Source organism: Scardinius erythrophthalmus, assembly GCF_964197995.2.
Source record: "Scardinius erythrophthalmus genome assembly, chromosome: 3".
Classification (NCBI taxonomy): Eukaryota; Metazoa; Chordata; class Actinopteri; order Cypriniformes; family Leuciscidae; genus Scardinius; species Scardinius erythrophthalmus.
In genome coordinates, this window is record NC_138223.1 from 57921838 (window position 1) to 57932349 (window position 10512).

Genomic DNA, 10512 nt, shown 5'->3' on the forward strand with positions numbered 1-10512 from the left:
TAGTGTTGGTTATGTTTTGACATAATCATACTGTGATCTGCAAAATGAAACTTATTGAGATAGTTTGATTTAACTTGTTAGCAGCAGTTTTGTGATTCTTCAGCCTACAATTATCAGTACTTTAATTCAAAATATTTAATAAACATTGTTCTGATCAAAAGATATTCGGACAAATTCATTTAAAACACAGACATCAATAATCAGCCTGTGAATCTCAACAATGGTGACAATAATAAAACATATTGCAGTGGCTGCCACCAATCACAACTCATTAATGGCTCCCATCATAATTGAATATTCTGCTCGTCACCATTGTTGAGATGCATAGGCTGAATCTTGACATCTGTGTGTGCCTAAAAGAATGATTTTCTTTTTTAAACAACTTTTAAGAAATCCTTTATATTATATCAAAAATTCTGGGCATTTATGCAGATTCACAGTTATGCTGTAACCAACAACATAAATCGAAGTCAGAAAGAAGGATCTTAATGAGTTCAGTGATCAAGTTCAAATGATGATTGTCATAATATAACCAACACCATCAGATCACTTTTTTCTTTGTTCAACTGGTGATTATAATTCAGATACAACAGCCAAACAAAATCTAAAGTTAATAATATATGGGTCAAGAGTCCAACTAAAGCAACCATTGATCGTCATAACGGTGGCTTACAATTTGAGATTTTCTCCTTCAGTGATTCTGCTTGTTAACATCAGGTGTCTTCAATAATGTTCAATCATCACTAAAATAATCACTTAATAATCTCATTAACTTAAACACTCTTGAGTGTGGACTCATACACTCCCAGGAGTGTTAATTTAACACAGGAGTGTTTGCTGTGTACAAAGAGCCGTAGTTAACTGACAAGCTGAGCCATATCGCATTAAATATCGCTGGCGATACGTCCGCGATATTGATGTGATTTGGCTCAGCTTGTCAGTGAACTACGGCTCTTTGTAGTAAATGCCGCTCCATCTGAAAGCAGGTGATGGTGATTTACTACTAATCAAGGAACCGGCTTTACTGACGAGATGCGCATAACAATATCGCGATTTAAATCGCCCAGCCCTATATGATTGAGAATTAGAAAAAACTAATTTTCAATAATTATGGAAAGATGTAAGTCATGATTCCATATGACTTTGTACTTTTAAATCTACATGAAATTGTAATGGAGTAAAAAGTCTAAAATGAAAAAAGGAAAAAAAATCCTTGTAAATGTAGGAGTAATAGTACAAGTATTAGATATTTTTTTTAAATCCCGTAAAATAATACTTTAATAGTAAAGTACTTTTACTCAAATACTGTAATACCCTAATAAATAATACCCTCTGAAATAAGTTAAAATAATCTAACTCAATATTTCATGGCTATGTTCAATATTTCGCCTATTGAACACATACCCACCAAATTTAGTCACTCATTGCTTATTTAGTTGAAACGTGTCCTCAGTGTTGTTACTGTTTTCAATTGACTACTTCTCAGAAATTTGATCTTGTATTTTAATAGATACCTATACCTATATATGTATGTATATATATATATATATATTTATCTCTCTTCCTAAGGTACAGGACCATGATGGAAACATTAAATGAATTAGCCCACCTGATAGACTCTGGGTTCGGCCAACCCTGGCCCAGACACGGACTCAAACTCCTCTACTGGTTTGCCAAAGACTGTTTTTCTTTTGGCAATGACAATGTCATGCTCTCTAAATGTGACCCAGCCGATGGTGATTTTGGTTTTCACTGTTTTGAGAACAGAAATGATGACTATGGTAATAAACTTCTTCCAGACAGAGAGTACCCTTACTATGTGGTTGGCAATCTGAACATTAAAAAATACCCAAAAGCTAAAGATCTTCCTGAATACGTCTCAGAAGACAACTCTACTGACCAGCACAACAGCAACACAGACCGCATCATTGTCAGTCTCTACGATGAGGAGGAGTTTGATAGAGTTTATGTGACTCAACACCACGACCGCTCAAACTACGATCCAAACGCCACTTACCAGATCTCCAGAGGCCTTCTCATGATCATCAGGAGGATGCGTTTAAAAGAGTTTCTGAAGAAGATGGGTTATATTCGGCCTGACTTACCACCAGTTATCAATAATAGACCTCAAACTACAAACACAGTCAGTTCAAATTCCACTGCGGTCACTATATCATCCAGTGATTCAGATGACAGTGAGCCTCCTGAAACACAGATACTCATACCATCTACACAAAACTCCTCAGAGAACCTACACACAACACAGGGATTCTGGGAAAGATTGTGCACCATACTTTAAAACAAACTATCTTCTACTGCTGGACTCAAATGCTCTGGAAATCTCCCACAGGATGTGCGTTCCAGTGATTTTGGTTGAACTCACTGGACAATTTCATATTTCTCTTTTTCTTGACTACAAAGACAGAAGCAAATAATGAACATTAAAAATATTTACTCTCTTGTCACCATAAAAATTGATGTGAAATGAAATTTGGTCTCATCAGAACCAAGCTTTATCGCTATTTTTCTCCTACGGAACACAAAATGTGTACAAACTTAATTGTACAGTTACACTGATAAACAATAATATTACTGGTATTCAAGGCCGAAGACAAAACTTTTTCATGCTAACTAATGTGGTTGCTAATATTGACAAATGAGATGTTATTGTAAAGCTTTACAGAAAATTCTCAGTTTTGAACAAAGATTTGGTGGAAACACAAAGAAAAAAAGCCAACTAAAAGATCAACACTGCTCAATGACACTGAAAATATGACAAATCAATAAATAATGCTCTTTATGATGAATAAAAGCAGGAAAGACACACTGACTGTTTAATTTTATTAAATTAAAAGTGTATGTGTCTGCATAAAATTAAAGCACTGCTAAAGATGTTAGTGAGCATTACTCAGTTCAATGCAGTTACAGTTTAAATACTTTATTGTCTTTATTATGTTATGTTATAATGACTGACATCCCACTACTGTATAATGCAGCAGTGATGTAATGTAGTGATGTACTGTACACTTTAAATTGTAATGTAGACTCATGCATTTTCTGTAAAGCTGCTTTGAAACAATATGCATTGTGAAAAGCACTATACAAATAAATGCATGTTGTTGTTAAGCTAAATTAAGGACTTTATAAGACTGGTTTATTATTTCTATATATTTTAGACATGTAAAACATCTGTGTTTGTGCATCAAATTTCTGTAATGTGTGCTGTAGGTGTGCAACCTAGGGACCTTGTCCAATATGTAGGATACTCCATATTGGTCAGTCGTATCCGATATGAAGGATCTGCAGACGAAACTGTGACCACAAACACTATTAACTCAAGTGAATGAAAAGCAATATGCATTAACACAGTTGACTCGAATGTTTCAATATACGTTGACACAAATTACTCTATTTGAATGTTTCATTGATATAACATGACACTGAGATGTTAGAAAAATGCCTTGTGACATCATGATGACATAAGGAATTCAATTCAATTCAATTCAAGTTTATTTATATAGCGCTTTTCACAATACAGATCGTATCAAAGCAGCTTCACAGTATTAAATCAAAACAATACATCAATGTTTGTTTCTAGTGGACAACGTCCACATTTGGTAATCAATAATATACTAATCAATAATATTATTGATTGATTAATTAAATTTAGTATCTCCAAATATCCCCAACTGAGCAAGCCAAAGGCAACAGTGGCAAGGAACCGAAAAACTCCATCAGGTGACCTAATGGAGAAAAAAAAAAACTTGGGAGAACCCAGGCTCAGTCGGGGGCCAGTTCTCCTCTGGCGTTTATGAACTAGAGGCCGGATTTAACTATAAGACTAAAATTTTTATATAAATGCCTGGCTGAAGAGATGCGTCTTTAATCTAGTTTTAAACTGGGCGAGCGAGTCTGAGCAACGAACAGTATCAGGAAGACTATTCCAGAGTTTTGGAGCCAAATGTGAAAATGCTCTCCCTCCTTTGGTTGATCTGGATATCCTAGGTATGACCAAAAGCCTTGAATTTAGTGATCTTAAAGAGCGCGATGGATTATAGGGCGATAGAAGATCCGTTAAATAGACTGGAGCTAAGCCGTTTAGGGCTTTATAAGTCAGTAGCAATACCTTATAATTAATACGGAACTTTATAGGTAACCAATGTAGTGATGATAAGATCGGTGTAATATGATCATATTTTCTTGATCTAGTAAGAACTCTAGCGGCTGCATTTTGGACTAACTGTAGCTTGTTTATTGAGGATGCAGGACAACCAGCTAATAAAGCATTACAGTAATCTAGTCTCGAGGTCATACACTCTCAGAAAATAAAGTACATAATTGTACCTTTAGGGGTACAATGGCTTGTCACTGGGGCTGTACCCTCAAGGGTACAATATTGTACCCTTGACATAGGGTACATATTTGTACCCTTGTGATTTGTACCTTAAGAGACCAGTCTTGTACCCGTGGTGACAATTTTGTACCTTTATTTAACAGTACAAAAATGGACCCTTCAAAAATGGCATAAAATTGGCTTTGACAGGGTACAATCGTTGACTATAATGATATAAATATATATATATATATATATATATATAATTACACACACACTGAATTAAAATCAGAATTTATTAAATCCTTTTCATTTTCACATTTTCCAACATTTCATTTTAAACTCAATGTCTAACTGTGACTATAAATTATTATCATCTGAGTAAGTGTAATTTGGCTGAAAGTCCATTTCATCTCCTTTCATCTCGACGACGGTTACTTCTATGCCTGCTTCTGATATTTTCTGAAGGACCTCCTCGGTTGAAAGCCCTGTAAGAACCATGAGTAACCGTGCTATGACTTCTTCTCCACCGATGGCCAAAAGAAAGAAAGACCGCGAACTGGACGTTCTTTTAAATTGAGATTCAAGCAGCCAATCAGGGCTGGCTCCACATACACTCTCAGAAAATAAAGTACATAATTGTACCTTTAGGGGTACAATGGCTTGTCACTGGGGCTGAACCCTCAAGGGTACAATATTGTACCTTAACCTTTAAAAGAAACGGTACATATATGTAACTTTTAATGCTTTTTGATCCTCAAAAAGTTACATATATGTACCTTGAGGTCCAACAGCAAAAACTCCAGTGTTAATTGAACTCTCCTGGGAGTTTATATGACTCCAGACTCAAGAGTGTTGAAGTCAATGAGATAATTAAGTGATTCATTTAATGATGATTGAGCATTATTGAAGACACCTGATGTTAACAAGCAGAATCACGGAAGGAGAAAATAGAATTTTTTAAGACACCGTTATGGAGATCAGTGTTGGCTTTAGTTGGGATCTTGACCCTTAAATCATTAGCTTTAGATTTTGTTTGGCTGTTGTATCTGAGTTATAACTGCCAGATGAACAAAGAGAAAAGTTGATCAGGTGATGTTGGTTATGTTTTGACATAATCATAATTTAACCTGAATCACTGAACTCATTTAGATTCTAATCTCAAGCTTGAATGTATATTGTTGATTACAGCGTCACTGTGATTCTACAGCAAAAGATTTTCAGCATTTTCAATATAATCCAAAAATTCTAAAAAGTTGTTCTGATCAAAAGACATCATGCATTGCGGTATGAATTAATTATGATCTGAATTGTCTTACTAATTTCCTTTCCCTAATTGAATATTCTGTTTGTCACCATTGTTGAGATTCATACACTGATTCTTGATGTCTGTGTGTGCCTAAAAGAAAGATGTTTTATCAGATCAACTTTTAAGAAATCCTTTAGAATATTTCAAAAATTCTGGATCTTTTGCTGTAGAATCACTGTGATGCTGTAATCAACAATATACATTTAAGTCAGAGATTAGACTTTAAATGAGTTCAGTGATTCAGGTCAAATTATGATTATGTCAAAACATAACCAACAACACCTGATCAACTTTTCTCTTTGTTCATCTAGCCATCATAACTCAGATACAACAGCCAAACAAACCTAATGTTAACAGTTTAAGGGTCAAAAGACCCAACTAAAGCAAACACTGATCACCATAACGGTGTCTTAAAAAAATAGATTTTCTCCTTCAGTGATTCTGCTTGTTAACATCAGGTGTCTTCAATAATGTTCAATCATCATTAAATGAATCACTTAATTAGCTCATTAACTTTAGCACTCTTGATTGTTAATTTAACACTCATATTTTAACACTTTAACACTCTTGAGTCTGGAGCCAAATAAATTCCCAGGAAAGTTCATTTAACACTGGAGTTTTTGCTGTGTTATAATGATTTAATATCAGTAAATTGACTTACAAAACTTTTATTTCCTTTATTTCAAGGCTACTCAAATATAGTGATAAGTTAAAATCTACCTTAAATGATTAAGGTACCATTAAAACCTAAAAAAAAAAAAAAAAAACTTTTTTTTTTACAAAAAAATAAAATAAAATTACTTAGCAGAGGCTGTCTTTTGATATTGTACCTTAACCTTTAAAAGAAACGGCATATATTTGTACCTTTTAATGCTTGGGGACATATATGTACCTTTTTGACCCTCAAAGAGGTACATATATGTACCTTGGGGGACAGAAATGGACTCCTGCTGTACCCCTATTTCTGAGAGTGTAAATGCATGAACTAACTTTTCTGCATCAGAGACTGATTGCATATTACATAGTTTAGCTATGTTTCTAAGGTGGAAAAAGGCTGTTTTTGTAACATATGAAATATGATTTTCAAAAGACAGATTACAATCGAGTATAACACCCAGGTCTTTTACTGTAGAGGATAAAGTAACAGGACATCCTACGATGTTAAAGTTGTATTGTGAGAGGTTTTGTGGGGGGGTTTTCGAACCGATAAGTATTACCTCTGTCTTGTCTGGATTTAATAAAAGAAAATTACGTGTCATCCAATCTTTTATATCTTTAACACACTCTGTCAATTTGGATAATTTAGCGTTTTCATCTGACCGTGATGAAATATAGATCTGAGTGTCATCAGCATAACAATGGAAACTAATTCCATGTTTCCTTATAATATTTCCAAGTGGCATCATATATATTGAGAATAGCAGAGGGCCTAACACAGATCCCTGTGGCACTCCATAGTTTACTGGAGTTATGATCGATTTTTCTCCATTTAAATAGACAAAATGGTGGCGGTCAGATAAGTATGATCTAAACCAGCTTAATGCTTGTCCTTGAACACCAGTATAATTTTGTTATCGATCTAAGAGTATTGTGTGATCTATAGTGTCGAACGCAGCACTTAGATAAGATACAGTAAAACTAGTATTGAGATACAGCCTTGGTCAGAAGCTAAAAGTAAATCATTTGTGATTTTAACGAGCACAGTTTCAGTGCTATGATGCGGCCTGAATCCAGACTGAAACTTTTCATAGATGTCATTTTCTTGCAAGAAAGAGCCCAATTGAGCGGACACAACTTTTTCTAGTATTTTAGACATAAATGGAAGATTTGAAATGGGTCTGTAATTTGCTAGATTATTATGATCTAATTGTGGTTTCTTAATGAGAGGTTTTATAACTGCCAGTTTAAATGTTCTTGGAACATGACCTAAAGATAAAGATGAGTTAATAATAGTTAGGAGAGGCTCTTTCACTACAGGTAACACTTCTTTAAGTAGTTTAGTTGGTATAGGATCTAATAAACATGTTGTTGTTTTAGATGAAGTGATAAGCTTATTTAACTCTTTTTGTTCTATAGTTGTAAAGCACTGTAATTGTTCTTCCGGGGGGATAATTGAGGCTGAATTATAAGGCGCGATTGAGGATTGAACGTTTACAATTGTGGTTCTGATGTTTTCTATTTTCTCAGTGAAGAAGTTCATGAAATCATTACTACTAAACTGTAACGGGATATTTTGTTCGGGTGACGTCTGTTTATTTGTTAGTCTAGCCACGGTGTTAAATAAAAACCTTGGATTGTTTTGGTTATTTTCTATTAGTTTGCGGAGATGCTCAGCCCTGGCTGCTTTTAGGGCCTTTTTATAACGTGACATACTGTCTTTCCACACAATTCTAAAGACCTCTAAATTAGTTTGTTTCCATTTACGTTCTAAATTACGGGTTTCTCTCTTTAGAACATGCGTAGTGTTGTTGTACCATGGTGCTTTAATAATCTCTCTGACCTTTTTTAATTTAATGGGTGCAACAACATCCAATGTTCTAGAGAGAATGGTGCTCATAGCGCTAGTTAGTTCTTCTAGTTCATCTGTTTGTTTGGATTCACTGAGCAGCTGAGACAGATTAGATAAGCAATTTGAGAAATTATCTATGGTGGATGGAAGGATTGTTCTGCCTGGTCGATAACGCGGCGCAGCATGACTTATTACAGGAGTACGTAATATGCAAGTTACTAAGTAATGGTCAGTGACATCATCACTTTGTGGAATGATTTCTATATCGGTTGGATCGGTTCCATATGATATAATTAAATCGAGTGTATGATTAAGACGATGAGTTGGTCCGGTAATGTTTTGCTTGACCCCAAAGGAATTTAATAAATCTATAAACGCAGCCCCTAACGCATCATTTGAATTATCTACGTGTATGTTAAAATCTCCAACAATTAATGCTTTATCGACATTGACCAATAGATCTGAGAGAAAATCTGCAAACTCTTTTAGGAAATCAGCGTAAGGCCCAGGCGGTCTATATACGGTAGCCAAGGCTAGAGATAATATGGATTTTTTTCTAACATCTAAAAGCGTAACATTTAGTACAAGTACTTCAAACGAAATAAAATTATTACCCGTTTTCTGAGTAACATTGAGAATTTCTCTATAGACTGTTGCAACACCACCGCCATGACCAATCAGACGGGGAAGCAATGAATCGTTTTTTTTAACTGGTTCACGGAAATTAATCGGACTTCTTCACATCACTAATGAAGTGACTGCATAATAAATCCTGTTCATTACAGTTTAAATATCATTTTAGATTATTATCTTTGCTCAACTGTCACCTGTTTCAGTTCAAGTTTCTCCTCCATCAGCCCCGCTCTCATTATCCTGAAGCTCCTCCCTCATCCTCCTGAAGCCCCACCCTCATCTTCCTGAAGCTCCACACTCATCCTCATGAAGTCCCGCCCTCATTATCCTGAATCCCCTCCCTCATCCTCCTGAAGCCCCACCCTCATCCTCCTGAAGCTCCACACTCATCCTCATGAAGTCCCGCCCTCATCCTCTTGAAGCTCCGCCCTCATCCTCCTGAAGCTCAACACTCAAGGTGTTATTGACATCGGCTTTTGTTTATCTAAATAAAACTGATTTTTAAATCAGTTTTATTTTGATAAACATGACACAATATAACATCGCGACTACATGAAAAGAGTGTTTACTGCTATAAAAAAAACTGATTTGTGAGCATTAGTGGAACTATAGGCATGAGAATAAACGAAACACACGTGATTGTTGTCATGCGGTGAATCCAGCCAATCATGGAACAGCTGTGTCGTCATCAGAGCATGTCACTCTCGCGGTACTTTGATGGCATACGTCAGTCACGTGGCGACGGCGCTGTATCAAGTCGGACAAAATTTCTAACCAGCATGCACTGCTTCAAGTCAGCTGCCGATTGGTCTGTGAAGAGCTGCATGAAGTCAAACAAGCCATCATCCTCCTGTAGCTCTACGCTCATCCTCATGCAGCTTTACCCCCATCCTCCTGAAGCTCCGCTCTCATCCTCCTGAAGCACCGCCCTCATCCTCCTGAAGCACCGCCCTCATCCTCTTGAAGCACCGCTCTCATCCTCCTGAAGCACCGCCCTCATCCTCCTGAAGCTCCACTCTCAACCTCCTGAAGCACCGCCCTCATCCTCTTGAAGCACCGCCCTCATCCTCCTGAAGCTCCACCCTCATCCTACTGAAGCTCTGCCCTCATCCTCCTGAAGTTCCACCCTCACCTTCCTGAAGCTCCGCCCTCACTCTTCTGAAGCTCCACCCTCACCCTCCTGAAGCTCCTCCTGTAGATTGTGGGAGGTCTGTAGTTTCTGTGCTGAACAATCAGGGCAGTGGAAATAAATGGATGGACCAGGCTTCAGTGTTTTGGTCACAGACTTCATCTTGCCATCGTTAAGTGTTTATGTATAATATAATTTTTTATTAATTTAATAGGTCATTCATTTTAAGAAGAAAAAGACAATACACTTGCATTTATGCATTTAGAAGACTTAGAATTGCAACAATAAAATATATTGGAAACACTTTATAGTAAAATTAAAACTGTCTACATTAATGTCGGTATTTAATTTAATATGTAATAACAAATGATAAAAATTCTACAGTATTGCTTGAGCTCTATTACAGTTTTTCTCAATCGTTTACACACAAATTCTGGTACTTGAGACACAATGACCACAACATGTAACTCATTCACCACCCCCCTGAACCAATTCTGCTAAACTACAAGCACAATTCCTGCTTTACACTCAAATTGCAGTTCTAAAACACACTTTTTTCAAAACACTACACACAATTCTCTGCTTTTGGCACAATTTTC